This window comes from Episyrphus balteatus, chromosome 3 (assembly GCF_945859705.1).
Source record: "Episyrphus balteatus chromosome 3, idEpiBalt1.1, whole genome shotgun sequence".
Lineage (NCBI taxonomy): Eukaryota > Metazoa > Arthropoda > Insecta > Diptera > Syrphidae > Episyrphus > Episyrphus balteatus.
The window spans coordinates 60,565,454-60,579,380 of NC_079136.1; positions in this window are offsets into that span (position 1 = coordinate 60,565,454).

Here is a 13,927-nt window from a genome sequence, read left to right on the forward strand (position 1 = left end):
AAAAGTTGAAGCCGAATACAAATTCTTATGCGTAGATAAAGGAGGATATAGAAAAAAAGTGATGGTGGTGAAGGATCTGCAATGGGCAAAAAATTTGAATCCCAGACTTTTAACGTACCTGTGCCGTGCCCGACGAGTAATGCATTTGGTATATTTTCTTAGCGCAAAAGTGACGCGTTTACCACAAACACAAACCCATGGAAATCAAAGTGGAAACAGTGATAAAAGTTGTGCAGGAAACATGTATGTCTTACATATTTTTTCTTAAGAACACAAAGATGTGATTCACAATGTGTTGAATTTCTTAATGACACTGAAACTAAATTTGCATGACATCACAAATAATTCGAGAAGAGCAGTAAAAATCGCTTTTGCAATCCGAGTTGATTCGTTGATTATTTTAATAAAATGTATGCTTATTAATAAGGTTTGTTTGCAACAAAAAAACTCAACACAGTTTTGAACATTTAGGTTTTTTGAAACCTAACATTTTTTTTTGGTGAATTGATTTTCATCTTAATCAAGTCGACTGCTGATAAAATCTCTTATTAATCCAGTCAAATAAGGATTTAACCTCGGAATGAATGTTAGTAGACATTTTTTTTGCTCAATATCTTCCTTTTGCCATTCTATAACATAACTCAAAAGTCTAGAAAAATCTCATGTCCATTGTCGCGATTTCAAGGTCAAATCGCGAAATGGAGATTTTCAAAATTAGCAAAAATAGGCTATGGTATTATATACACAGATGATACATGATTTCAATATATTTTTTTAATGCTGATTCCAAAAAATCTAAAATCAAGGCAAAATTTTACTGTATTATATGTTTGGGTCTGTTTTTAATCTATCTACATACTTAATGTTTTCATTCAGAACTTCTTCGATTTCTTTGCAAATTGCTTCTGTTTTTCCTTTATTTTTATAATCTGGGTGAGTTAAATTAAATCTTACGAAATTGTTTTTGATTTCACTAATTCAAATTTCAAATAATGTTTCGGTAGACATTTTTATTTTTTTTTTTTCTCTTTTGTTGGCCGTTATTTGGTGAAACTCGCTAATACTAGAACAAATAATATTTTTGATTTAAATATTCCCACTTTGTTTTCATTTATCGATCACGACAGCTATTTACAGTGGCGACAAAATAAATAGCACATGCAGCGCTACCGCTGAAAATTTTTGAAAGGTCGCTAAAAAAGTCGCTTTTAGAAAAAAAAGTTCGCTAACCTGAAAAATTGAAAAAAAGTGGCTTTTTTGTGGAAAAAGTCGCTATTAAAAAAAAAAAGTCGCTAAATCGTTTTCATATGTTTTTACATAGAAAAATAAACATAAGTTGTCTTGAAACAAAGTTTTTATTAACAATAACCAAATTAGAAACTAAAAAAAAACAGTCTTCATTTTAGGATTTTAATAGGCTATTATTGATTATGTAGTTTAGAAAGGAACTAAGACGTTCACGGGTTTTTATTGCAGAAATCGTTGAATGGGTTATAAAAGAAGATAAAATCGCGGAGTGCTATTAAATGAGAGGGTGGAAACTGAAGATAGGGGTGCAAAAGCCCCCTTTTTGGTTTTTTCAATATACCTCGTAAACCAAGCAAAATTTTGATATATTGCATGTAAAACTTTGTATAGAGAATTAAATTTCCTATTGGAATAATGTTTTTTAAAAATTGAAAAAAAAATTTCCATACCACAATAGTCGAAACAATCATAAAATAAAAAATATCAAAAAAAATCGATTTTTTGAGTTTTTTTGCTTTTTTACTTGTACATTTTTTTTGGGTTGAGATAGACATAAACATTGCTCCAAAGAAAAAAAGAAGATTAAATTGCCTTCAAAATGCTGTGCTCACTAAATTTTTTCATTGAAAATTAACATTTTTTTTTCATTGCATTAACATTTTCTATATCTTTTTTTCAAAACTATGACCATATATAAAAAAAAATTTTTGGAAAAAAAAGAAAAAAATGTGAATATCAGTCCCTTTTTCGATTAACAAAAATTAAAGGTATGATATTTGACTAAATTTTTGTAATAATCCAGTAAGCATTTAACATATTAAATAAATAAATAGGCATTATTATCTTTCAATTAAGCCATCGAAACCTAAAAAAATATTTAATGGAATATTTGTTACGAATTTTTAAAAATATGTTACATGAGAGTAACGCTGGGTCCAAAAGGGTTAAATAAAAATAAAAAGCTAGAACGACTACTGCATTCTTGCGCCATTATTTTATTTGTTTGAAATTTTTTTCAATTTCACTTGCTAAATGCTTGTGTTCAGCCTTCAGCATTCAACTCGGTCTGCTCAGTTATTTTATTCTGAGTCCATCGATGGTGCTCTGAACTAGCTCAGAATACGTTCAGAACGAAAAAGAAACACAAATTTGAAGCTCTAAATGTTCAGAATTAAAAAAAAAATTTTTAGAAAGAAAAAAAAAGTCGCTATTATGAAATTAGTGAAAAGGTCGCTTTAAATAAAAAGTCGTCGCTTGGTCGCTAAGGCTTCAAAAAGGTCGCTAATAGCGACTTCTTCTTCTTCTTCCTTTTTTCTCGGCGCTGTTATGATCTCGATGTCGAGGGGATCATAACCTTCCCACGTTACTGCTTCACACTAGTGATCCGCCTGTGGGGTTCGCCGGGTTGACCTCAGAAATCGGCGGCAAGCCTCCCGGTTTTGTATTGTTCCGTTTATGAGGCCAACTGAATGCTGGTGTTTTTGCATTTGCTTGTACCGGGAGTTTTAAGGCCTACCTTTCTTTTTATTTCGATGAAATGGCACCACACCATGCCAAGAAAAACATCACCAAACAAGAATACTAGCCCCACCATCCTTAACAGTCTATATTTTATACTGCGGGTCAAATTTCAACTGCCCCACGCGGGGAATTTCCGTATGGGGCATTTGGAAATGCCTCTTATGCCCCATAGGGGCATGGTGTGGTGCCATTTCATCGGATAGAGGGTATTATGGACCACCTTAAATACAAAGAAATCCTAAGGGACACTATTCTACCTTTTACTGAGAAGGAAATGCCTTTAAAGTGGACATTTCTACAGGATAACGATCCAAAACATAAGACTAAGTCTGTAAAACAATTGCTATCCGTCCAAAAAATCGATGTTATGGAATTGCCAAGCCAGTCCCCAGATCTGAATCCTATTGAGGACTTGTAGATTGACGTGGGAAAAGCGATTAATAGGTCGAATACCTGAAATTTGGACAAACTTTGGCAGGAATTTCGACGAGCTTGGTACTCAGTACCTTTTGAACGATTTCGGAGTCTTTTTACGTCTATTAACCGCTGGTTTTATTCTGTGATAAATAATAAGGGTTACCCTACCAAATACTAGTTATTTTCTTTTAACTGTGTTAAAATTTTTGTTAATTTGTTTTTGTTTTTAGGAAGTGTGCTATTTATTTTGTCCTAAAAAACTTGAGCTGTATTAATGATTTTGTTGTTATTTTTTGTTTAAAGAATTCAATGTACTTAATTTCTTTTTTAATAAATCAAATATATCTGTGTTCTTACTTCCTCATTAATAAAACAGCTCTTTTAAGATAAAAAAGTGCAAAAAACTTTCATTTTAGAAATTTTAGGGTACATGTGCTATTTATTTTGTCGCCACTGTAGATACACAGTTGACAGTTCCTTCTTCAGAATCAGTCTGTTATGTTAAATGTTAGGAGCTATTTTAGCTTCTTTTTATAAATCGGGTAACACTCGGAAAACTCTGAAATTTCAATTGGAAATCATATACTTTAAAAGATCACATTCAAAATTTCCCGTTAAAAATTTTTTTCACATTTTATTTCGATTTTTGAAATTTTTTTTTTGTGTTTTTTAGCCTTTGCTTTTACGTTTTATTTTTTTCCTCTTAAAGTACACCTCCTTTCACAAATTTTTTTATTCAGATTTGTTGGTTTATAGTTTTCTTAAAATATTGCATTCAAAAATGGGTGCATGAATCAAAAATTTTATAGTTTTCATGATTTTTTAAGTCGTTATTTGAACTTTTTTTGTGTTTTTCATACGTTTAAATTTATTTTTAAAGAATCACAACGGTTTTTTCCAAATTATACTATTGGATTTTGTTTAAAAATTATTCCGCTAAAAGGTGACATTAGAAAAATTGCAAACAAAAAATGTTTAGTATTATATATAATTTATTTTGTATTTTCATTTTTTCAATATAATTTTTTTTTTTCATACGTTTAAATTTTGTGAAAGGAGGTGTATTTAAGAGGAACAAAATAAAACGTAGAAACAAAGGCTAAAAAACACAAAAAAAAATTTCAAAAATCGAAATAAAATATGAAAACAATTTTTAACGGGAAATTTTGAATGTGATCTTTTAAAGTATATGACTTCCAACCAGAATTATCAAACCTTTTAAAAATAGATGATTTAGCTCGAGAGAAAAAAATTTTTATGTTAGAAATAAAAATTTCCCATACAAATTTGTATGGGGAAAGTATGGCACGGGTTAATGACCCCCAAAAAAATTTTTTATTTCTAAATTCCTAGGGGGTGTCACCCCCGAAAACATCACTTTGGGAAATAACGGACACCCTAGTACATATATGCGTAATCAGCATCTGTAGCTGTTAGTGCATGCCACCGGAGAAATTGTGCTGGTAAACTAGCTACCTATGAAAATAATTAATTTCGAGAACATTGGAACCAGCACAAACTCAGTTCTGTCAACTGTTCAACGTCATATTGCTGATGGAGCATAATATTTACACTGCCGGTCAAAAGTTTGGAAACTCTAAAAAAAAAAATCAAGTTTTCATGTTTATTGGTGCTTCCCGGGTTCAAAACAATTTTGTTTCTATGGTTTTCTTAACTTTTTCTTAAGCTTGTGTTATAATCTAGACATTTTATACAAATTTTAAAAATTCAACCATTTTAAACGACCATTGGACATATTTACTTTCAAAGAACATTTTTCATATGAATTCTTGCATACAAAATATTGCGTTTTTTTTGTCTCAATTTTTAAAATTTGGCAAAAAACCTGCATTATTTTCACTTTAAATATACTGTACTGTAATTATGATGTCTCTTTTTTATAAAAATGGAAACACAAAGAGACATTTAATACAGATTTGTGAAAACGCAATAAATTTCGCGGATTTAACGATTTTTTTGGTAAAGTTAGTTTAAAATGGCGAAAACTAAGGAATTATCTATTGAGAAACGGGCTAATATTGTTATCTTACAAAAAATAGGGAAAACTTTTATCGAAATAGCCAAAATTTTAAACATTTCCAAGGAACGGTTTCAAAAACACTTAGAAGAAATCGGGAAACGGTCACAAACACTGACAAAAAACGATCTGGAAAACATCAAAAAGGGATGATGACAAAATATACACCATCCACTATGCAAATCATTTTGAAAGGGCTTCAAAAATCAGAAGCAAAATAAATGAACGTTTGGATTTAGCAATTTCCGTAACTACTGTACAGCGAAGACTGCGTGAAAAAGGTATGTTAGGGAGAGTGGCTGCAAAAAAACCACTTCTGCGACCACAGAATAAGAAGAAGAGACTCGAATTCGCCATGCAACACAAAAACTGGACCATTGACCAATGGAAGGAAGTGTAATGGTCGGACAAATCAAAATTCGAAATATTTGGGTCGCATCGTCGGTAATATGTTGGCCGTAAAGCGAATGAAAAATATAATTCGAAGTGCATTTCGCCAACGGTCAAGCATGGTGGAGGGTCAGTGACTGTATGGGGCTGTTTTAGTTACGATGGAGTTGGTGAATTGATGGCATAACGAGAAAAGAAGGTTATCATCGTATTCTACAGTACAGTGCAATATTGTCTGGGGTCGGCCTTATTGGATATGGTTTCAGTTACCAACAAGACAATGACCCCAAACACACTTCTAAGTTTTGTTCCACCTATTTAGAACGAAAAGAAGAAGAAGGTGTGCTGCAAAAAATGGTTTGGTCACCGAAATCTCCCGATGTTAATCCCATCGAATTATCGTGGGAAGAAATGGACTGCCAAGTAAGGGATTTGAAACCAACCAGCCAAATTTCAATGTGGAATTGTCTAAATAAAGTTTGGAATAACTTTCAAGTCAAAAAACTTCAAAATCTGGTCAACAGAATGCCCCGAATATGTGCTGTTATCATAAAAGCAAAAGGCGGCTTTTTCGACGAAAAGAAGTTGGTCTGATTTCTTTTGATTTCTCATGTTTTAAAATGGTTGTTTTAAATAGAAATTTATTTAACTGTTTAGCAAATGCTACAAGTACCGCTAGTGTATTCATTGACATTCAATAAAATTCATAAATGGCCAATAATATTGCACCAAAGATAAAAAATTGATTTTTTGTTCAGGGTTTCCAAACTTTTGACCGGGAGTGTATAACATGCGAACTAGGTAAGCCGTATGGGTGAAAATTAAACCGCACCTAATATTTCTGCTCATCCCGAGTTTTACATGAATGGAATGAAGTCACTACTAAACTCCAATTCTAGCTATAAGAAAAAGCGATGAGCCCGGTGCTACAAGGGTGAAGCATAGCATACCTGTTTATTTATAATTTCTCAGATTCAAATAATTACACATTTTAATCAAGATGAACAACATATAAACATATAAAAAACAATCATACCAGCATACAACACAATAGTTTAATTAATTAATACTACAGATAAACAGAAACTTAAACAAGACAATTAAAACGACACAAAAGAAAACAACCACGATTGATTAGAACACAATGAAATAAATATTCAATGGAGAACAAATCAGCTTTATTTGAGGTCTGACAGCCGGAAGTACGTACTTTCTTCTAGCTAACGTCAGGACGGTTACGTTGCCTTATGTAAAAGCTCGACTTTAAGCCCATGTGCCCAGGTCACAATAAATCTTTGGGGATGTTATCGTGTTAACACGATTCGATTTTAAGATTTTGTTTAAATTGAAAGTAGTTGTGTTTTTTATTTGAGAGATTTTTGAAGATTATTAATCGAGTTTTGAGAGTGTAAATTTGAAGTAATTTTTGAACGAAGTCTTTTCTTGGAAAAGCAATAAACTCAGTCTGAAGAAGGTACTGTGTATCGAAACAGCTGTCGCTGCTTAATTTATGACAATTTTTTTTTGTATATTCTCTAGCCGGCCTTATCGGATCGCACCCTCAGCAAGCTACCGAGCTTGTAAATTCGAAACTAACAACAGATTTCATTCATTACGTAATTAAATAACTTACTTATTTTAACTTATAAGCCCATCTATTATAAATAAATTCAAATCACATTTAAGTCATTGAAACATATATCCTAGTTTTCTGCCTTAAGACCTTAATTTTCATGATCCTAGTTGAAGAACTGAAAATATAAGCCTTGTGTTCGTTGAAACTTTAAATTGTAAAAAATACTCTTATAATCATTCAATAATCTCAAATATAAATTCTGAAATTTACTTTCACACCTTCCTGCGTACCTACCACATATCCTATTAAATTCCATCAATGTCAAAATTTTCTTTACCTTGTACATAAATTTAATACTTCATAAAAAGTTATTATGGCAGCATGACACATGAAACAAAAAGCGCAAAAATTCCTTCCATCAAACAATAACTTTTTGCAAAACTTTGACTTTGCATCATAAATGAGAACTTATTTTCTCCATCAAGTACTTTACACTTATTTTATAGAATATTAGTAAGGTTGACTGCGGCGTATTTTAACAATACATTTACACACACATCATGCATTAATGATGTCATTATGTTCAAACAACATGACACATAAATTCGATCAACAATGTGTCGACTAATTACTAAATATACCAAAGTAATGTGTGGCTGAAAAATTAATACTGGGCGTGTTTAATGTTTTACTTATAAACCTACATAATTCAAAGTTGACAAAGTTTTTTTTGTTGATGTAGCGGTATTTAAACATTTGTTTTGAGGCTTTGCTTTTGGGGAAGTTTTTAAGCTACAAATGTCAGATTATCAATATTTGTTGTACAGGTAAAATAACTATCTTTGTTGAACTTATGTATTTAATTTGATTGAATAAATAACGTTAATGATACAAAGAGGTAGAGTTTAAATGAAAGGCAATATTTCTATAATCTTCATGGAGTAGCGGAAGCTCGTTAATGACGCAGAGTGTCCTTCGAAGCAAAAATATCTGAATCTTGAACATAATTTGTGTATAACATTACTTCGAGTTTCGAGTAATAAGGGAAAATGATGTAGTACTTAAACTAAAACAGAAACAATTTGCAATGTTAACTCTGCCCTGACCAAGCTCAATTTATCCAAACCCATTTTCTAAATTGACCAACACCAATTGCTTTAACTTTTACATGACTCCGCTAAGAGGCTCAAATAATAACTTAAAAGGAGTAGGTAGCAAGACTACGTTTAAATTTGAAATTCCTTATCCAAGGATTTCTAAACTTTTTAACTTTAAGTGCATCGTTCGCATTCATCAGTCTCGCCTGGTTGCATCGTTTATCCAGCACTTTGGAAATTATGATATCCGCTGTACACACAACAAGCGAGCATCCAATCCAAGGCATTAGCATCAACCAAAATCTGCTGATAGCATTCAAAGCCACAACACCAAGAACAAGAACCGAACAAAAACAACAGGACGAGAAGAGACGCGGTGGTGGCCGCCAGCCAGCGCCACGCCGCTACTGAGCATTGCCGTCAGCCGTCACCACCGCCTGCTACGTCATGGATTTCTCATCGAGCAAATTGAAGATAGAGTGAAGTGAAGTCTTTGAAATAATAGAACTTTAACATAGAACAACCCATGAGCCACAACACGATGACGACGAACGCAGCAAAGTTCGACCGAGTCTCAGCAAACCCACAAAAACACACCACCATGCTGTCACTTTGCCATCCTGCCATCCGGATTCGACTCCAACTCCAGCTCCTCTCTCAAGTTCAAGAAATCAGATAAAAGTGGCGTTGAAATGTTTGCATGGGAAAACTTATTCGTCTGTTGTGATGCTGATAAAAAAAGACAAAAAAAAAAATATAACAGAAATTGGTGCCAAGCGATATAAAGTAGTTCCCAGCTGGATATATATATATTCCATGATCCTTGTGCAAGGATTCTTGGTTGCATTTATCCCTGGTAAATGTATTCAAATGATTTCACCCGCACTCTTATAGCGCAGAGCAGAACAGCTATAGGGGGAGAGATTAGACGACGACTACGATGATGATGGGAAACAGTGTGCTTTTGTATTATTTTCTATAGGTGCAGTTTGCATCAGTTTTTCGAAATTGCAGTGTGCATTGTTTTGCCTTGGGGTTGGTTAAGCTTTCACTTTGCTTTATTTTTGGTGTAGCTGTGGGGGCAAAATGGTATTATCCTTGCAAGCAGCCTAAATCATGGGATGATTGTATTTCAAGTTGTGGATTAAGGTTTGCTTCCTATAAGATTTATAAACACTGGTTACGATTACGATTGAAATCGTGTTGTTTTTTCGTTTTCTCTCTTCTTTTCAACTAATGCTTCGCTGTGCGCATAATGCTTCTCCTATAATAATAATTTGAAGATTGTTGTTTTTGTATAACAGTTTTGGTAAGTTTTGAAAAGTTTAATCATTTTATATTGTCAGCAGCGTGTCGATAGTTTTGTTTTATAATTTCAAAAGTTGTTCTTAAGAAGATAGGGTAACACGTAAAAAGTCTTTTAACTGAATTGCTCAAACCTCTAATTAAGTTAGGTTATAACACCCATGTTGACGAAGCAATTATTCTCATGACACGTGCAATACAGAAGTTTCAGATTACAGTGCCAACATGGAAAGAGTAGTGATTCAAAGCTGGTGCCATGAAAAAAACCCAAAGTCAAATAACGCTGAATTTCAAAAATCGACAATGCCGGGTCCCAATAGAGAAATGAGGCCGAATTTATTCAAACCAAGAAAATAAAAATAAAATAAGGCCGAAATTCAAACAAAGAAAGTAAAAATAAAAGCAGACAGTTTCTTTTTTTATTTTAAAGGGTTATGAGAACCAAAGAACATAAGTTCCAAAATTCAAATTGGGATTTATGGCCCTCACATCGAGAAATAAGTTTGAAATAACAATTGTTGGGGGTTTTGTCCCACCTTATATTCATTAACTTACACTAGTTTCAAGAAGTGATAAAAACAAGGCATTTCATTATTAAAGTTACTACTGCTGAGCTTATGAGTATTAGGTGGGACATAGCCCCCGACAATTTTATTTCGAACTTATGTCTTTTAGTAAAACTGAAACTAAAGCCAATAATTGGCACCGCGTTGGACGTCACCTGCACCTGATTTTGATTCCTAAACTGATATGACCTTTCGCGTTGTAGACCAGTGCCAATAATTTTTGAAAATAAAAAAAATATTAGCAGCATATGGGTGGTGGGAAAATTTAGGATAAATGGTATATGAAAGGGGAAAAATAAATTGCCCACAAAAAAATTGGGGGAAAGGGGGGTGAGTGGGCGAAAAAGTGGGGTGGGTGTCAAAAATCATGGTTTTTTACGATTTCTGTCAAAATTAGACGTCCTATCGAAAAAAGTCAAATGCAAAAGTTGTAGGTAGTATAAATGTCTACAACTTTTACTCACACAATTTTTTTCAATAACCTCAAAAATATTGAGAAAAAACTTTTTGACTAGTGAAATCGAACAAGGCATTCGATTTTTTCTGCCCTGTTCGATTTCACTAGTCAAAAAGTTTTCCATCTATCTATGCGTCGTACTGTCCTAAATAGCTTGATCTTGCGTAAGTCTTCCCCTGGTTTCCATTGCTCTCATCAGGGAAAACTTAATCACTTGATCCGAATGGAAACCACTTCAAAACTTTTCACTTATCGCTCTATTAAATTCATCAAATTCTTCTTCTGAAATAAAAGCGAATTTTGATCAATCGCTGCAATAGTCTTCATAAACTTATGCTTTTGGCCGCGTAAAACAGGAACGTCTAATTTTACATGCTCGTGGTTAACATCTTTATCATTTATACGCTATAACCACTTGTAAATGTTCATTTCTTATATGTATTCGTATTGATTACTTGGTCATAGAAGATTTAATCGAATGTAAGGATGTTTTGTTTTTGGACAATTTTAATTTTGGTCCATTCAAAGCCCTTTTAAAAAAAAAGTATCCTACCGTTCTCAACAAACAAAAATTGAATGCCTGCCTTATATACATAAAATACTAATATGTATAATGTATATACTAATGTTATGAATTAATATAGCCTATATAATTTTGGAACAAAAAAAAAGAGCTTCTTTTGTTTACTCCTTGGAATTTTTAAACCAATTCATCTTGTGTGCACACCTTAAACTGACAAGTGCAACACAAATTATTGAAAGCATTTAACAAAAAAAAACAACAAATTCTCATCTATGTGTATGTTATATGTTATATGTGAAGATATCAAATTAAAGAGTGAAAACATCCATCAACTCGATATGGGAATCCTTCCATCTTCAAAGGATCATTTAAAATTTCATAACAGCTTTTCAAAAACACACAGGCTTGGATGACTTTTTTCTGCTATCAATAATGATTACCCCAACTGCCGTTTTCTTTTATTTTTTTATGATGTGGCTGGGGCTGCGACTACTGGGAGCTGAATCTGAAACTGGGGACTATAGAGTTGTGCAGGCGCATTTCTTTCTTTTTTTTTATATATCTTTTCGCTTGTTCTTTATCCGTAGAACGTGACATATTCCACAAAAAGGACTTTAAAAACGTTTTTCATATTTTATATATAAATTTTTTTTTTCTTCGTAGTGTTATCTAACGTATCACCTTTATTTTTTTTTTTCTTCATTTTATTCACTAGGGGTTAAAATAAGTAAGAATAATGGTGGAATTTTTCTGATATAATATTTTCATCTTACTGTTATCGTGACTAAAAAAACAAGAAATATATGTAACAGAATGAAGAATAATAATATTTTGTTAGAAAGAGTTTGTTTGAGGGGTTCCCAAGAGATGTAACATTTTTGCGTGGATTTTTTTAAGGTTATTTTCATTCATATTTCAATATAGAACAAATTTTTAAAATAGAAAAAAATACGATGTTTCTACATCCCACACAGCTTAAAGCCTACAGGTATGAAAAAATATTTACAACATTGAAAAATCTAAGAGGTGGAAATCTTCATTGTGCGTAAGTGTGTTTTTTTGTATTTTGATTATAATGTGGGTAAGTAGAAGATCTAAGGAAAAGCACAAATTCGTAAGCAAATAATCGGTTGATATGAGAAAATTGGAGGATGTAGTCTATTTAATAACTTGAAAAAAACCAATTTTTTTTTTGTATCCTCACGTTGAATATTTATGTAGATTTTTCCAATAAAAAAATTGTAAAACTCTTACTCCTTCGGCTTAAGCTTCTACTACCAACTACCCCATGCTGTATGGTGTGCATTTGCATCGCAGCCTACACGATATGATGCAGTATTCGTCAGAGTCAGAGTGTGTGCATGGCAGCCGAGTTCATTTTGAAGTGAATCGGTACTTGACTCTTCTGATTGACATGCACAATTTTGGTATTTTAGTTTTTTATGAAGGCTCTTGACAAGCCATGCCTAGTGTTCCATATTTAAGTAGAATTTTATTTTAACAAACCACTTTGACCATGGATTTTGTAACAGCTTTACTCCCAGGCAATCTTTGCCGAATCTCTTATAGGGAAACTGAAGCCTCATTGGCATTTTATCTACCAGCAGATGATCTTCTTTCTCTTCTGCGGGAGGCAAAGGTGAACATGTGCACTCAGTCAAACATAAGGGGTGTACTAAAGAGTGATTTTTAAAAAGTAGTGATAGCAGTAACAGTATCTAAGCATAAGCAGCATATAAAAAGGGCAGCTAATAATAACTGCTATTTAATTGTGGGTTTAACCAAAAGACGTTTCATCAATAAGGGCTTCCTCCAGTGTCAAATCAATTAGCTGATATTGAGATGGAAAATTGTTTTGGTAGGTGCAATAGCAACACTTATCCCATTGGCCACACTGACATAACTCTGTCGCAGGCCTGATCTTACATTTTCCGCAGAGTTATAATTTTTGAATTCTTGACTTTGGGGTAGAGTTATTTCGCTACTTTTCTCTCGTAGTCTGGTCCTTGCTTTTAAAAAGTCCGTTTTAAAGCAGATGTCTGCTTCCTCTCAGCTCTCACCCACTCCTTTTTTATCTCCAGGGAACATGCTTTGAACGAGAATCGGCAGTACCATTTCTTGTCTGCTCGACTGAGCCAACTTCTTAATGGGTCGGTCCAGCCACCTGTACCACTCTTCTGTAACCTTATGTTATAACTGGCGATTAACATTGTTGAAAGTAAATAAAATTGATTTTCTATCATAAATATAAAACAATTTCTATCAAATTCAGAATTTATGAATAAATTATTTTGATGGGATGCAATGGAATTTAAATTCATTAAAAATTTGTATTGCCAGCAGTGTTGAAAGGACAGGCTATTTATAGCCAAACCGGCTCCTTCAAATTCTGATTTCCGATTTATTAAAATTTGACTACTTAAGTTTTCAATTTGGCGATTTTTGGCTCCTTCAAAATTAAAAACTTTTATATTAAAAGAACTTGATTATTATGATCAAGCCTTAAAAGTCTTCGAAGTAGAACTAAACTTCTTGACGTCTTGCTGAAAAGCGCAATTGTGAATGTACCTACTTCCATTTTCATTCATATACATATGAGGCGTTCAGAATTATAATGGGTCCAGTCCACTTCTCTTTAGGTTGAATGTTTTAAGGTCTTAAAAATTAAGGTTTTCGTTTTAGGTCAAATAAAATAAAAGAAAGACATTTTGGAGATATAGAGCTATCGATCTGTGAAACATTTATTTCAAAAGTTCCTTTAGTTTCTGAGAAAAAGCTTCTCAAATTTC